The sequence below is a fragment of the Onychomys torridus genome, chromosome 7 (assembly GCF_903995425.1).
Source record: "Onychomys torridus chromosome 7, mOncTor1.1, whole genome shotgun sequence".
NCBI classification, from domain to species: domain Eukaryota; kingdom Metazoa; phylum Chordata; class Mammalia; order Rodentia; family Cricetidae; genus Onychomys; species Onychomys torridus.
In genome coordinates, this window is record NC_050449.1 from 79,040,902 (window position 1) to 79,058,982 (window position 18,081).

Genomic DNA, 18,081 nt, shown 5'->3' on the forward strand with positions numbered 1-18,081 from the left:
GAAGGGTGAGAAGAAATATTGGTAAAGGGAGGTTGGCTTTGATTAGTGCACACTGTAAGCATTTCTTGAACTTTCACACTGAATCCATTAGTATGCATAGTTGATAAATAACAATTATAAATAAAGATATAAAATTAAATAGACCATCAGACATTTGTTAAATAAGTAGACGCAGAACCATCCACTAGTCAGTTCCACAATAACTTGTAGCATGAATCTTAAAAGTTCTTATTAATAAAAACAAACCTGGAGCCAGGTATTGGGGTGAATACCGGAAGATCAGAGAAGCAGAACAAGCCACAGCTACCTTACTATTGGTGAAATTATTAAGGCCACTCCACATCGTTAAAAGGGAGGTTTATTTTGTGGGGTAACTTAAAAATGAAGGGATAGGAAGGTTGAAGGGTCTGGCAAATGTATGGCACAGTCCTGTGGTATTCTCTGGAGAACTCTGCTTGGTCTACCTCCAGCATCCAGGGTCCAGGTACCAAGAGAGCCCACGCATCTGGATCCTAGGGCTTCAGTGTCCTTTCTCAGGTGTGACCATTACTGAAGCCTCAATGGGGGTTGGAACTTCCAGGTCACAGCTTGAATGGCTACCCACTACACCTCACCTTGCCTGTTTCCTCAGCTGATCCTGTTTCCTCAGACTGGAAGCCTCTGAGTCCTCATCCAGAATGAATCTCAGCTGAACTGTTGCTCAAAAGCCTAAAAGCTTAACCAGCCTAGTTCCTGGTTTTCACGCCTTATGTACTTTTCTGCTTTCTACCATCACTTCCTGGGATTAAAGGCATGAGTCACCATGCCTGGCTGTTTCCAGTGTGGCTTATACTCACAGAGATCTGGATGGATCTCTGCCTCCCAAGTGATAGGATTAAAGGTGTGAGTGCTACCATTTTCTGGCCTCTATGTCTATCTAGTGGCTGTTCTGTTCTCTGACCCCAGATAAATTTATTAGGGTACATAATATTTTGGGGAACACAATACCACCACAATAACTACTTGTTTTCTAAGGTTTCCATAGTGCTTAGTGTTCACCAGAGTTTATTCTCAATGAATTAGCCATTAGAGTCAATAGTTACTCTTCACACATCCTTTTCATTTTTGAAGCAGCTATGGTTATTTTCACATTAGACATTTGGAGAAATTGACATGGAGAAGCAGACTGACTTATCTGAGTTTATGCAGGTAATAAATGATAGATTAAGAATTACATTTCGGGCCGGTCGGTGGTGGCGCATGCCTATAATCCCAGACTCGGGAGGCAGAGCCAGGTAGATCTCTGTGAGTTCAAGGCCAGCCTGGTCTACAGAGTGAGATCCAGGACAGGCACCAAAGCTACACTGAGAAACCCTATCTTGGAAAAAAAAAAAAGAATTACATTTCAGACTCTTGCCTTTAAATCCACACTCTCAACGTTACTCTTTCTTCCATTGTTTCTATTGTTTTCTCTGCCTTTCTGAATTATGCTCAGCCTAATTACTTTGTCCATTATCATACTGACTTATAGAAACTAAGTTCATGAAGTTAGAGATGTACATCTGAGACTAAACACATACTCTCAGATTTATCCAACCTCTCATCTAAATCTACAAAATTTGAGAACCAAAACTAGGAAAGAATTTGAGAGAACATTGTAGGTTAAAGTGTGGTTCACTGGACAATAACATGAGATACAAACAGCAGGGCTCTGGTAGCTCAAAGCTAAATCAGACCCCAGATTAGGGTTTGTAACCTTGGTGAGTGTCAGCCCTGTCACTTTAGGTCATAAGCAGCTTTGTATGAAGGATTGTGGAGGCCCACAGAGGTTTCCTAGTGAGATCTGAGCTTACTTTACCCATCAGGGCTGCATTAGAGGATGGCTTGACCGTGTGCCTGGTTACCAGGTGATTGGAAGGGTCTGCACTTGGCTGTGCTAGGGGGAGGTCTTTTGCTCCTCCCCTTTGTATTCCTATAAAAAGCCCTTTTGAAGACAGAAGGGACCAGTGGATATTGACCCAGGCCCTCCAGAGGATATCCTGTGTTTCCGTTTCTCTTCCCTCTATCTTTCTATCTAAATATTTCTCCCTCCTCCCTCCTCAAAGGAACCCCTGGGGAAGCAGTGGGAGCAGTGCTCCCACAGAGAAATGGGTAGGTCTCCCACAGAGAATAAAAGCTTGGAAGGCAAAACCAGATACAACCTAAAGCAGCCAAACAGAGTACGGTGAGTGGAAGGTCTGGATCAATGAGTGAAGGTCAAAAGATGGGTCCACATTGAGGAGTACATTGAAGTTGGGGCATATAAAGAGATTAAAAAATGTAAAGAAGTAGAATGATGATGTGTGCTAGAAGAGCAGACAGAATCAGAGAAAGCATGACAGAGACAAACTCAAGTCACTGTAAAGTCAATCAAATGTCTTCCACACCATGGTAGAGTAGAGAGGTTTTTGAATTGGGTGTAAAACAAAACAAAACAAAACAAAACATCCTGTGTTATAAGTTGGTTTTGACATCAGTCAGAAGTCTGATACTGGGAAAAGCAATCCAAGCTGTCTGGAGTTCATTTTTCTCATTTATTAAATTTAGAGATTTCAAACTACCACATCATCTAGTTACAAAGACTATTGTCTTCTTACAGTATCTTAATGGTGTGGGAGGTTTTGTGTGTGTGTGTGTGTGTGTGTGTGTGTGTGTGTGTGTGTGTGTGTGTGTGTGTGTGTGTGAACATGTGGATGCACATTATATGCCTGTGTGTGCACATGTGTGTTCAGTCAGTCATACTTGCCCATATGGGTACATGTGGAAGCCAGAGATTGATGCTGGGATATCTTTTTTTAGGGCATTTCCCCACCTTATTTTTTGAGGTAGGGTCTCTGACTGAACCTGGAGCTCATCATTTTGGTTAGACTGGCTGGCCAAGAAGCCCCTGAGATATGCCTGTCTCCACACCCCACCCCAGCTCTGGGGTTTTGAATGGCGCTGCCACACATAGTTCTATCATGGGTTCTGGGGATCAAATTCAGGCCCTTGTGTTTACACAGTAGGCATGTTACTCACTGCAGTATCTTCCCAGCCTGTTATCAAGATTCTAAATCAAAGCCTCACTAGTGAGGAAACCCTTACAAATACTCCCATTTAGTAAATACTTCCATGGCAGATTCATCAGTCTTTCACAAAGGCTTGCATTAATCCATACCTCTATACCAATCTATTAAGTATGTTAGTAAAGTACCATGAAAATACATAACTGTCTTGTCAATCATGATAGCATCAAGATATTGTTAATTAGTTCCTAAAGGTGCAGCATTCAGATAGAATGAGACTGATCATTATAATGGATGTAAATGCCTATTTTGGATAGTCCTTGGCAGCTTTGAAAATTTTTTTTTGCTCATTTCTCATCAAATATGATTAAATTCTCATTATTTTGATACTACAATTTACTTGAATTCAGAGGAGCTTCATCAGTGTTGTTTTTGTGTTTGCTTAGTCTTACTCAAGGATACAATCTTCAACATACAGTTTCTTTACCTAAGTCTTATTTAAACATGTATATGTCATCACAGGTATTGGCATGACTAGTGAGATAACCCAGAATGTGAATATACTTACTCTGACTTTGTGGGTTTCCCCAATAGCATATTGGAGTTGTTCGCTTGGGAGTGAGCACAAGGAGGGAGTAGGTAAAGTGAGGTAAAAGGTACATTGATGAGCTTGCTGCTGATGCAGGCTCAGTCCCCCAAGCACCATCTGAGAAGCTACATGGTGCCTCTACTGCTCCATCCCTAGGAAATGAGGCCAAGGCTCTACTCCACCACGGTTCATCTTCCAGTGCTTGCTGGTCATCTCTACTGGAATTAGCTCTCCTTCCCTTCACGGTGGCCCTTGTTACCACAGAAAAACTTTCTTGGCCATGTAGAGTCAGGAAGAGGAGAGGGGTGCTGTTGTGAGTGGTGAGAAACGTTCAGTGTGCCATACAATGCTTATCATTGCTAAGGCGGTTCTGGGTGGGCTCAGAAAGAACGGGAAGGACTACATTTGATGAAGATTATGATTAAGATTAGGGTCAGGATTAGAAGCTCTGCTTGGATGAAACAAAAAGAGCTGTGCACCAGCATTAGCCTCTTCCACTTTCCAGAGGACCTATGGAGTATCATGTTTTGGCAATTTATGTATTCAACAGTAATAAACTATAATTTCTCTGATACTTTCAGACAAATATGTAACTTTTCTTTCCATTCTGAATGCCATCTGGCATATCTCTTGGATGTCCTTACCTCCCTCTCACTTATGTTCAGCTCTCATGAGCAGTGACTCAATGGCCTGATCCCCGAGACAGCAGAGATTTCTGTTCCGATGAAGCTGCTTTTTCTCATGGAAGCACGCCCTGTCTGGCAAACCCTGTGATTCTTTATGTCTTCAAGGCAGAGTTGTGTGCTTCTGTCAAGTGTGTACCTGCACATTCTCCAAAGACAGTGCCTGAACACCCTCAAGGCTTCTAGAGGATGTTAAAATATCAAAAGCCTACATGCCGGGAAGACTTCAGTGAGCCAAGGAGTCTTCAAGGCAATGGGGTGGAGAGAAGCGTGGAGCGCACCTGTAAAGCAAGTTCAGTTAGCATATTAGGGACATTTAAAACCGTGGTGAAGCCACATTTGCCTCTAAACAGGTCTTCGGCATCACTACAGTCCTCTACTTGAATTTTGGCAGACTAATTTCACATTCAAAGGGCATGGGATTGGTGACTCCCGTATATGAGCTACTGTAGAATGCTGTGGGTGTGAAATGAGAGTAAGGCTTCATCTCTTACTCATAATCTAGTAGACAGAGGAAGTATTGCACATGAATAACAAGAAAATAAGCACCCACCAAATTAGACCCCAAAGAAAAACATAAATGGGTTAAAAGTGCTAACAAGGTATTATTTATGTGTGATATAATTTATTATTTCTTGTGATAATAGCTAAATTTACCCTAAGTTCCATACTCTAAAATCACTCTTCCCCACACCCTCTCTTTGGATCAAACCTACGGCCTTGGACATGGTATTAGGCAAACACTCCACCAATGAGCTGCATCTTGGAACTTTTTTTTTTTTTTTAAGATTTATTTATTATTATGTATACAGAAGAGGGCACCAGATCTCATTACAGATGGTTGTGAGCCACCATGTTGTTGCTGGGAATTGAACTCAGGACCTTTGGAAGAGCAACCAGTGCTCTTAACCTCTGAGCAATCTCTCTAGCCCCACACCTTGGAACTTTTCTGGAAGCTCCACTTGGAGTCCAAACACATCAGACTTATTACTTATTACTAAGCAGATTTCAGCTTTACAATGACAGAGGTTTCAGATAGATGGTACTTAAGTGACAAGTACAATGGCCTCTGGAAAAAAAACCTCAAGAAATAAAACAGTACATCTCCAAGGTCTTTATTTTTAAGCCATGTACCTTTTGTCATAAAATAGGATATTTCGTATTTTTCGTTTCTTAACTGAAAATCAATTTGTAAGAAGATTGCCAATGGAAGAATTTACAAGGAAGGATGATAAAAAATCAAGTTCAGCAAAGCTATTAGAATTTATAATCAGTTTTATTTCATATTCAAATTCATATTAGGTACAATTTGTAATCTAATCTAATCAATATTTTTTTTTACTCTGACCAAAGGTCAATTTTTTTCTATGAACTATTTCAAGAAAACATGTGTACCATATTGACCTACCATTTCATATATATAGAACATATACTAGACAGGTAGACAGTGTATTCTAGAACTACCAAGGAGGCTCAGTGGGTACATGAAGGTGGAAGGGAAGAACAGACTCCAAAAAGCTGCCTTCTGACCTCCCCAAGCATGCTGTGGCATGAGTGTGCTCCCTCTCAGCCCATATCATATACACACAATAATAATATAATAATAATTTCTTTCTTTCTTTTTTTCAAAACGAAGTTTCTCTGTGTAGCCCTGGTGTCGGTTTTTTCCCCAAGCTGTGCAGATCTTGCCTTCTGGACCTGGATCTGAGGACCTGAAAGAATGGAACAGACTACAGTCTAATGCTGTGGACAACCTTATTTCAGTTTCAGTGTATTTTATACATGAATGTAACAAAGAAAGTGATGATCCAAGGAAGGTTCTTTGAGTCCAGAAAAACATGATCAGAAAAACATGTAAATAGATGCCAGTGAGCACATAGTAAATATTAATAGAGTCGCCATTTCCCAGAACTTTCTCAGGACAGATCAACTTAAACCCAGTTGCCTGGCATGTGCATACTATAAATTATATCTGGGAAAGCATGAAAGCTAGGCAGAAGACCATATCCAGATCCAGGGTACACTGACCAGATTAGGTTATACAGCTATGACATCCAAGAATGGACGTGTCCTATATATTAAATGTAAGTGTTTGTGGCAGGAGGCAAGAAATCATGTCGAAGAACAAACCAGGGAACAAAATGCACCTGAGGTAAATGGCTCTCTGCCTTTTTCCCTGGAGCCTCCTCACAGTTCTCCAAGGCATTGTTTACCATGCCTCATTCTTTTGCCTATGTTCCAACACCCTGGCTGTCCTGATGAAATTCTGGAACTCTGTAGACCAGTTGGTCTCTGAACTCAAGAGATCTGCTTGCCTCTACCTCCCAAGTGCTGAGATCAAAAGTGTGCCCTATTACAATAATCATAAATTTAAAACATAATTTAAAATGTATTCTAAACATGGTCCTTGAGTTAGTGGTTTTATTTTCTTCTCTCTGTAGACATTGATAAGCTTCTGTCTAATTTCAGAACTGGTCATAACTACCAAACTGCTGCAGAAGCAAGCCAAATTCCATTGTTAGATGCAGTCAATACCAGTTTGAATCTAAACCTTGAAATACATATTATTGCTATTTCAACTTTCATTTGCAGAGATCATATTGTACCCTTCACCTTTTCTTATTTGTAACACCTGCATAGTGGTTCGTACCTGGGATCTTGGGACTTGGGAGGCTGAGGCAAGAGGATTATGATGGTGAAACCAACCTGGCTTATGTAGTGAGACCAAAAGCAAATAAGGACAAAAACACACTTCCTGTTTTCCCATTGTTTCTACATCTCCAGGAATAGGCTCTAAACACTGTAGTGTAGTGACATGGAGCCCCGCCACGCTGTCACAGACCTCCTTCCTATCCTGCACTAACTGTAACTTGTTGACATCAAACATACCAATGGAATTTTCACACAACAAGCTTTTTAATCTGTAGATTTAAAGTCTAGTAGCTCTATAATGCAGGCTCAGGATGTTCTGGATAGATGATTATTACTATATTCAAATTAGCTCTTACTGCTCACTTGTCCAATGCATTTCTTGTTATTTTGTTATTACTTTAACAATTTTACTGAGGTAGTCACATGCCATATCATCCACTCATTTCAAATATGAGCTTCAGTGGCTTTTTGGAATATCCTGAGTCGATCGATTTCAAAAATTTCATCAGCCCCCCCAAAAAATCTGTACCCTTAGCATACATACCTCACTTCTCTAGTTGCATGCCAGGGACTACCAACCTGTGTTGGGAATAAAATTGGGATTTGTGCATGCCTTGCAAGCACTCTACCAAAGAGCTTGCCACTCTGGTCCTAGAGTCACCTCTTTATGAGAATTCTCATGTGTAAAATCACGTAATAGTTACCATTTTGGTCGGCATTTTCATGCAATGTGATGTTTTCAAGATTCATTCAGGTTATAGTATCTATTAGTACTATTTATTTATTTATTTATTTATTTATTTACTTACTTACTTACTTATTTACTTACTTACTTATTTATTATATCACAGAAGAGGGCGCCAGAACTCATTGCAGATGGTTGTGAAGCCACCATTGGGTGTTGGGAATTGAACTCAGGACCTCTGGAAGAATAGTCAGTGCTCTTAACCTCTGAGCCATCTCCCCAGCCTCAATACCTTTTCTTTTTTCTTTTTTTTTTTTGAGCTGAGGATGGAACCCAGGGCCTTGCGCTTGCTAGGCAAGCACTCTACATCTGAGCTAAATCCCCAACCCAGTACTTTTACATTTTTTTTTAAATTTTGTTAAGTTATAGATGTGTGATAGCTTGCATCTGGAATGCTACTTAAAGACTTATGTGGTAAAGGTTTAGTGTCCAGCATGGAACTATTAGGAGCAGTGTAAACTTCAAGAGATAGATGTACTGGATGTTCTCTAAGCCCCTTGTTCTTCCTCTTTCTTTACTTCCTGGTCACCATGAGGTGAACAGCTTTGCCTTACTACATTGTCCCCACCATGACATGCTATGCTGTCTGGCCACACAGGCCAGAAGAATCAGTGAGGCCAATGGGCATGGACTGAAACTTCTGATCGTAAGACAAAGTAGACCTTTTCTCCTTGTACCTTGCTTATCACTTGTTACAGAACAGAGAGCTGATTAATGCAATACTGTTACACATAGACTATATTTGTTCATCCAGGCTGGATTTGATAAACATTTGGGTTGTTTCTACGTTTTGATTAATATTGGTAACACTACTACCAGCATTGATTTATAGATTTTTTTTTCATTTATCTTACCTGTTAATGCAATTGCTTTATACTGATATTTATGTTTAACATTTTGAGAGGCTAATGATATTTTTCCAGGTAGTAACATCATTAATGCTCCCACCAGCGATAGACTAAGTCAAGCATCCCACTTCCTTACCAGTACTTGTTACCTGATATTTTTATCACAGCCCACTTAGATGAGGATAAAGTCTTATCTTGTGTGGTTTCTGTCTAATAGTTAATTTTACCTTTGGTTTATAAGCCATGTGTACATCCTTCCTGAGACATGCTGATTTTTTACTTTCCTCATTAAAATTATTATCGTCTCATTGTTGAGTCATGAGTCATGCCTGAATATTCTGCAGATAGATGATTTCAACATGTTTGCTCCATGCTGTGCATTTTTATCACATCTATAGCAATCTGTGAAGCATAAATTTTTTAATTTTGATAAAATGCAATGAATATATTTTCCTGCTGTTTATATTTTCAGTGTCGTGTCCACAAAAGTTTGTCACACTCAGGATCATAAAGTTTTAGTACTGTTTTCTCCCAACTAAGTGCTCACACTTAGGTCTAGGATCTATTGGAGTTAATGGTATTTTTGTATATATGTAATCAAGTTGTCTAATTTTCTTTGTTTCTTTCCCTTTCTTTCTTTTCTCTTTTTCCTTTCAATCTTTTATTGCCTCCTTCTGTCCTTCAGTTGTATACATACTCATCACAGCACATGTAAGTGAAAGTGCAATTCTTTTTTTGCCAAATGACCTCAACGAAGTATTAATAATCAACTAGATACAGAGTGGAGGAGGTGTTAATGAAATCCTATTAAATTGATTATACAAAAACAAAAATAGCAGCAAGAAGTAAAACTCCATAGATGACATGACATTTAATATTTAAAGAAAAAATGATTTCACACTCTAGTGAAGATCAAGACAAGGAAGGATGTCTGCTTTCACCTAGCTCTTTTCAACATTGTATTGGGTGTGAACCTAAGGCAATTAGGCAAGAAAATGAGACATTCAGACTGGAAAGGAAGAGACAGAGCTCTAGTTTCTGATGAAGAAATTAAAAATATAATTTTTCATTTTATAAGAGTGTTTAAGGTTGCAGCATAAAATTTTATCTATGTATCATCCATGTAATGTCTTAAAATGAGTAATATCTTTTTTTGGCATTAAATGTCACTTGAAATGTGGAATTTGTGGCATTAATTTTTGGCTTGGTTTTGTTGTTTTTCATCAGGAGTTCTCTTTCCATTTGTGGTAAGTAGAGTGTTTTCTTTATCAGAATGGATAGGGAATTTTGTTAAATAATCTTACCATAGCAGATGGCACGGTCATATTTTGTTTCTGTTTTTGTTGTTGTTTGTTGGTTTTCCTTTGATAATTTATTTTATAATAGTTGATTTCTTCTTTAAGAAAAAAAACAGCTTTGCATAGTGAATCCTGCATAGTCATGGATTACAGACAATCTTACTTGTCTCAGGGTTTGATTAGGTTTATTTGAGAAGAAGGATTTTTCCCTGTAATCATCCTGCTCTGTGGTTTCCTTTCCTTGCAATGTCTTTGTTAGGTTTTGTTTTTGAAGGAACACTGGCATCAGTGAGTTAGTCACAATGTGTTCTCTTCCGCTTCTACTTTTTGAAAAAGTTTGGGGTCTGGAACTAATCATCCTGTAAGTGAGAAATTCTCTGGTGAAGTCATCCGGCAGTCGGCTTTTCTTCCTCAGGAGGTTTCTTAAATATTAACAGTTCAGATCTATTCAGATTTTCCACATCAGAGTCAGCTTCGGCAGCTTGTGTCTTCGGAAATGTGAGTTCTCATGCAATTAATGTGCTTTTTGTGGAGCACCGCAGTTCCCTAGCATTCATTACAACCCCTTTTATATCTAGATGGTTGATAGCAGTGCCTTTGTTTTTAAGTGCCGTATATTAGTAATTTGTGCTTTGTAAGTTTATTTTGGTGATTTTTGACCTTTTGTCTTGACTTTTTTCTTCTCATGTTTCATTCTGAACACAGAGCCTAGACTGCTGGGCCATCCTGACAGCATCATTTTTCTTACTGATTTTACTGTTCTCTGCCCGAATATTTATTCTATGTTTGCTTTTAGTTCAGTTTGTGCTTCCTTTATGATGTCTTAAAGGTAATGTTACATCATAGTTGAAGTTTTTTCTTTTTTAAAAAATATAAACATTTCTGGCTACAAATTCCCCGCCAACTACCATCTTATCTAGATAAAATAATACATTTTGACATATCATGCATTCATTTTCTATTTGTCCTAAAGTATTTTGTGCTTTTTCATTTATTCATTGACCATGTGATCTGTGGGTCTCTGGAACTTGTTCGTAGGGAAAATGTGGAAGAGTTTGGAGCCGCAAGCTACTGAAGCTACTGAATCAGCCCTGATGGAAGTTCTGAAGACCAGAGTGCTGATAGGAATGAGACAAAAGGAAACTGCCCGAGGTGCCTGAGGAGAGTAAAAATACCATTGGCAACGGGATTAGAGACCATTTGTGTTACAGTCTGGCAAAAAAACAAAAAACAAAAAACCAAAAAAACCCTCTGCAGTTTCCTTCGTTTCCTTCCAATGTCCTGATAATTTGGTTTGGATATAATGGCTTTTTTAGTTTCATTTTTTTAAATTGAGCAGCCGACTCTTGAGGGCTCAATACCCACTCCCATGCAGAGAAAAGAAAACAAAACTTTTGCAATAGCAACAGACAATACAGCAACACAGAAATACGCTCTAAATCAGTTAAAGTCCTTTCAGACATCACCAATGCCAGAAATGGAAAATGGCAAAAGTACGGTAGAGAATGCTATGGTGTTACAAATTGCTCAGAGTAAACATGGAGGTAGAAAATAAGTTTCATAATAAAAGGAGCCAGGGAAGGAGACAAAATAGAGCAAACAAAAAGTTAGACTAAAGTGTAGCAGTGCTTTCTTGTTGGGACCACCAGCTCACAAATAATGACATAGAGACTTATTATTAATTATGAAAGCTTGGCCTTATCTTAGGTTTGTTCCTAACTAATTCTTATACTTAAAGTAACCCATATTTTTAATCTACTGTCTTCCACAAGGCTTGTTATCTCATATCAGTATTGCCCATCCTGCTTCCTCCACGTCTGGTGGGCAAATCCACCTTTCTTCTTCCCAGAGTCCTCTCTGTCCTCAGAAGTCCCACCTAACCTCTTCCTACCTAGCTATTGGCCATCCAGCTCTTTATTAAACCAATCAGAAGGTGTCTTAGCAAAGATACATCTTCACAGTGTAAACAAATATCCCACAATACTGAAGAAAGGGTAGAGAAAAGAAATATAGAACATTGTCATATAGAGGAATATAAATGAGCAAGATAGTATGTAAGTTAAAAACAAAGAAAAAAAGAAAGAAAATTCCTCATTAACAAGAAAGTTTCCAAACAAAACTGGACAAATGTAAGAACAAACCCATAAAAATAAAAGTGCTTAAAAAAAAAAAAGTAGAAGCCAAGTTGGTGGTGGTTCATACTTTTAATCCCAGCACTTTAATCCCAGGCAGAGGTCAGCCTGGTGTACAAAGTGAGTTCCAGGACAGCCAGGTCTACACAGAGAAACCCTATGTAAAAACCAAAACCAAAATCCAAAACAAAACAAAAAGGTAGAGTCGACATACTACCAAAAACCTAGTAGAAAACAAAGGGGTGGGGGCAAAGAAGGACGACAAACTTAGATAAGTATATAAAGGGGAATAAAAAATTAAGCATACTTTAAAATATGGCAAAGAAAACAATACTGTAAGTGTAGTAAAAAGTCAAATTAAATGCATGTGGCTAAAAATAAAACAAAAATAAAGATGGCAGACTGGAGTACTTAATGGATGCTCAAAAGTTAGAAATGCCCAATTACATGCATGGAGCAGGTATTGGATTCTACTTGTAGAGTCTCCTGTTTCCTGTGATGTATACTGATGTTGAACTTGTGTCTGGTCACTGTCTGATGTCCACCAGAACTGCTCTGATGTCAATAAACTCCCTTCTTTGAGTAGATTCTCCCACCCTCTAGAGCCTGCTCCATTTTATCTGCCTGGTGGCTAATGTTGTGTTGGGAATGTCTCCCAAAGTTTGAAAGTTGGGGAAGCACCCACAACACTGAGATCAGTTTGGGTAGAGAACTTATCTTCATATTTTCTAAGAAATTAATTCATATCTGAATTTACAAAAAATCATGCCAGTTGTTAATGGGATAACCTTCCTTTTATGACACTGAATTTCAATCAGTAGCATTTTTTAATCTAAATTTATTAGTGTTAATTAGCTATCATTGGTTACCAATATTGTCAAATGTTGTTAGTAGAGTGTTGTAAAAAGTATTTAGGAATTCTTAAGAGATGCAGGCAGAGTGATTGGGAGTTTAAGGTTGGCCTGAAGTACATAGAGAATCCAAGGCCATCCTGAGCTACATAGCCAGACCTTTCTTTAAAAGGGGGTGGGAGACTTGGTGTGTAGCTCAGTGTTGGAACTCTTGTGCAAGATCTTAGATTTCTTTCCCTCAAAGGAAAATAAGAGAAAACAAGTGGAACCAGTCTACAGCACTAGTTCTGTGTGGAACAAATGCAAAGTAGTATGGTTGGGAGGGATTTGACAAGAGAAGCAGAATGTTTTCTGATCTCTCATTCTCCCGTGTTAAATGCCACAAGGTAGGCCCCTCATTAAAACATTTGCTAGGATGAGGCGCTCTGAAGTAGCACAACAGCTCCCTGACATACAAATTGTCCTTGCTAGAAAGTAAAAAGTGAGCTCTTCCTACTGGCTATAGTTCATGGTGCTTATGTAGGCCACTTTTGGAGAAAAAGCCTCAATGGTCTTAATCACCATAGAACCCTGTATGTTACAGTATCAAACTACCAGGCAAGATGCAGCAGGCAGAGAGAAAGAGGAACGGGGAGGAATCTAGGTGCATGGATTTTGCCAGCAGACTTGAAGGAAGTCAGATGTGCCATGCAGAGGAAAGGTAAAGAGCCATGCGGCAGAACATAGATTTGGATTAATTAAGTTACAAGAGCTAGTTGGAAACAAGCCTAAGCTCAGGCCACACTTTCATAATTAATAATAAGTCTTCATGACATTAGTTGTGAGCTGGTGGCCCAGAGGAAAATTCAACTACAAACACCCACCTCAACCCCCCAGACTTGGGAAGTGTTGCACAGCAGGAAATAGAAAGAATGTAAGAGCCAGAGGATGAGGAGGTGTGCTGAGAAAGGGTGGCCTCTGAGTGTTTAAACTGTGTGTGATAGCTCTCTTTGCTCCTTGTTGATCTGTGACGCTGAATGGCTTCTAACATGCTTATTTGTGGATCTTCTTTCTTGAAATGTCTCCTCAATTTACTTGTCCATCATTTAAATTAGGCGACTAGGGTTGTTATGATTAGTTTTTGAAGTTATTTACATACATTTTCTAGCTACCAGAATAGAAATAAATTAAGATTTCTATATCTAGACAAAGTCTTAAGACTCCTAACTTCATCCGAAAGTGAAGAACTCTCCTGGATCTTCTGGAGCACTGGATAGTTCTCACTATAGAAGAAATACCGAAATGATTATGTGTTCTTCTTCCCCGTTATATTAGATTCCATAAAACACTATCCATAGCCTGCATTTTGAACAGTAATTTACTTTTAAAAATTATCTGATACACATGATCAATTGAAAATCTCAAAGTGACATAAGGGATGGTGGTGTACCTAGTCTCAGCTACCCAGAAGACTGAGGCGGAAGTACCATTTGGGTCTAGGAGTTCAAGGTTATTTTGAGTAACATAGCTACCTGTCTCTTTAAAAAAGTCAGTAATAAAAGTGATAGGAGAGCATACAGTAAAAGGCTCTTTCCATTTCTTTCTCTCAACTGTAGGCAGCCAACTTGTATTAAGGGTGTGTGTGTGTGTGTGTGTGTGTGTGTGTGTGTGTGTGTGTGTCTTTTGTACATGTGTACAGACCACTTTTCACTAATAATTGAACATTGTACATATTCATCAACGATTCTCAAAGATTATTCCTTATTAGTCCACTAACTCTTTGGGGTAGGTGGCATCTATTGGAGAGTGGGTTAACAGTCTTTGCTATGCACCAGTCCACCTCAGAACTCGGTGGAGGACAGTGGCTATTCCACAGCAGAGCCATGTGTCTGTGTTTGGCTGAGGACTGGATGATGTCAATTGGGCTAGACCAGCAAACTCGTAGCTGGGACTCTTTGCTGGTGCTTCAGCAACATGACAGCCGGGCTCTACTTTAGACTGAGTTGAACTGGACCAACTTACTTGAAGACAGATTTTTTTGCTTCCTCCCAAGACCAATGGAAGAGCTGAAAGTGTTATTCTCCTGGCAACAGATAACTGGAAGAGTGAGCCAGCCTAGTCCAAGCAAGTCCTCTGAAGCTGTCTGACTCACATCCAGCCACGTGCTATATCTACCCATCAAAGCAAATCACACACTGATGCCAAGGCACAGGGGACAACACTCTAGTCCAGGTGGGAGGGCACTGCCAGTTGACATGGAAAAGGCCTGCCACTAAGGAAGACTGAAGGGGTGGGGCTACCAAGGCCATCCCCCCACAAGCAGATGTCCCACGCTTTACTCCAGCCCACCCCCCTCTCAGGATATATTCAGCCTTCTTACTATTACAAGTGTTGCAACAGTGACTGAGTACATATGTCATCTCCCACGCGTGTCACATACCCAGAGTATAAATCCTCAGAAGCGAAACTCTTGATTAAAGGATATGATCTGAGCTTTTCTAATTTTGATAGTGACTGCCAAAACACTGTTCGGAGATGATTGATTGTGACAATTTATGTCCCTGCTACCAATGCTGGAACTCTTATCTTTTTAAAAAAGTTTTTGCTGCATTCCCTGTGAATATATTATCTTTGCATGACTCCGATTTCTACAATTCTTGCTATAAGTAAGACTGACAATCTTTTTAATATGTCGAAAGACCATTTATATTTTCGTTTTGAACCTATCTGTTCATCTTTTTTTTTTTCTGTTTTGCTCCTGGGGTTTTCTTTTTTTAAGAAAAAAAAAAATCTATCCGCAGTGGAATTAAATGAAATGGCTTAGCACTCTTATTAATAGTAAAGCCTGTGTGAGCTCTCAAAACCTCCTATATTTATATTGAAAATGTTTTGTATTTGTTCTTAGAAAATAGCATTCAGGCATACAGTGTACCTTGGTCGTAGTCACTCCCCACTTCCTCCAACTTGTTGCCCATATGTGGACAACCTACCCGTGGCCACTCCCACTAAGAAAGATGACTCTCCCTCAGCAGCAATCAACTGCCTCAGCTCGAGGCGGGACATCAGGAGTCCCTTCCCTATCCATACTGGAGTTTTTAATTACCTTGATCTTCTGTAGGTAACCACAGATGTAGGTTCATGTATGTAACACCAATGTCATACACCTAATTTGAAAATGCAAACGGTATCCAAGGTGGAGAGGATACGAGCAGTGATCCTCTTCACCATTTGTGGTCATGTCAAGTGGGCAAAAACACATTTCTGGATACACTGAAATACACCAAAAAACAAAACAAAACAAAACAAAACAAAAACAAACAAAAACAAAACAAAACAAAAACCAACCAAACCAAAAAAAAAAAAAAAAAACCCAATAAAAGAGCATGTACAGCTATGGTGTGCTTTTTGTGTGTTAGGATTAAATCGGGGTTTCCAATATGCTAGGCACATATTTCTTTTGAGATACAGCCCAGCACTCTTCTTCTAATGAAGTTTGGAATGCCTTACCACAAAGCTTGGGCATCAAGGGTTTTAGGGTGACCGCACATCCCGTGCAGATGGTTTCAGACATGATGAGCAGCATTTCAGTGTCTGGAGAACTCTGTGGACATGGAGTGCTCACACTCAGGCAGACTGCATTAACAGGGTCATGATCTACGAGCCCTGTCTGGTAATGAACATGGACTGTCTCTGGGCCCCATTGGTTTCAAACCATTTCGATGATTGCTTCTTAGTAAATATCACTGCATCAGTATCTCTTGGCTAAAGCCCTTCTGCTGTCGTGGATCCCTCTAGCTCAGTAAAGGCCATCTATGCCATGTACTCTGCACCCGACTTTCCTCTGCCGTAACCCGGTTCAGCCACATGGCTCGACAATGGCTTGGCCTCACTCTCCCTAGTGAATAGTCCCGAGCTTTTTCTTTCACTGCTAAGGCGATATGATAAACTTGTACTCCAAGACACATGGCACTCTTTGGTCCTTTGGCTGTTATATGGGAGACCTAAACTAAATCAGATGGAATATTCAATGTATCAGATTTGAACACTGCACACAGCACTAGGGTGGCCATATTCACCAACGCACTTGAGCTTGTGGAGTCAGATTTGCAGAATACATCGGAGAAGCAAGGTTCATGGGCTCAAACTTCGGCCCAACACTATCTGCTAAACACTCTGATGGTTACGTGCTCGATGCCTGCCAGAGCACCAGGATGAGAAACGTTTTGAGGAAAATTGCTGGCTTTAGGCAGTTCTTTTTGGAAGGCAAAGTGGGGATATGAATATGAGGTCCATCAAGATGGTTCAGCAAGCAAACGGGACTGATGCCAAGCCTTACAACTGGGGTTTAATCCCCGGAGTCCTCATGGGAGAAAAATAACCAACTCCTGTCAGCCATCCTCTGACCTGCGCTCTCATGGCATGGTACGCATCCACCCAGGAAATCAAAATGCTATAGCTGTAAGTGGACATGAGGCAACATTACTGATTTAAACTTTTTCCATGACTCACTTTTTTCCCTTTTTCTTTCTTTCTTTCTTTCTTTCTTTCTTTCTTTCTTTCTTTCTTTCTTTCTTTCTTTCTTGTTTTTTTTTTTGTTTGTTTGTTTGTTTTTTTTTTTTTTTGAGACAGTGTTTCTCTATGTAGCTTTGCGCCTTTCCTGGAACTTGCTCGGTAGCCCAGGCTGGCCTCAAACTCAGAGATCCGCCTGTCTCTGCTGGAATTAGAGGTGTGTGCCACCACCGCCTGGCTCCATGACTCACTTTTAAAAGACAATACTTTCAGCCAGGTAAGACGGGCTCTTCTTTAAACTGGTAACTTCACTATTTCATCTCTTCTCCAGGGGTGTTTCAGTTCCTCACAGTCAAACTTGGCTCTTCTATCTAGAATTGTTAGACTTTGTACTGTGCACCATTTAAAATATAGACATCTCCTCTAGTATCCTATTTTAAAACTAAACTTGTCTGTATTCTCATAACCACAGTGAATAAATTACCAAGAGTTGAGTTCTAGCTCTTAGACATCTGTATACATTGTTTTAAAACTTTCTGAAACCAGTGTTTCCTTTTTACAAAAAATATCTTATAAAGCCACGCATAGTATATAAAAATGTGCCTTCTCACCAAATTGTTAGTGTGTGTGTGTGTGTGTGTGTGTGTGTGTGTGTGTGTGATTTCCAATCAAATACTAAAGGATAGATAAGGGGTGAGGAAGTTTTAAATAAAATGTAGTACAACATAGAAATGTTTGGGCATAAAGTTATCAGAAGGCTTAAGGAAATAGT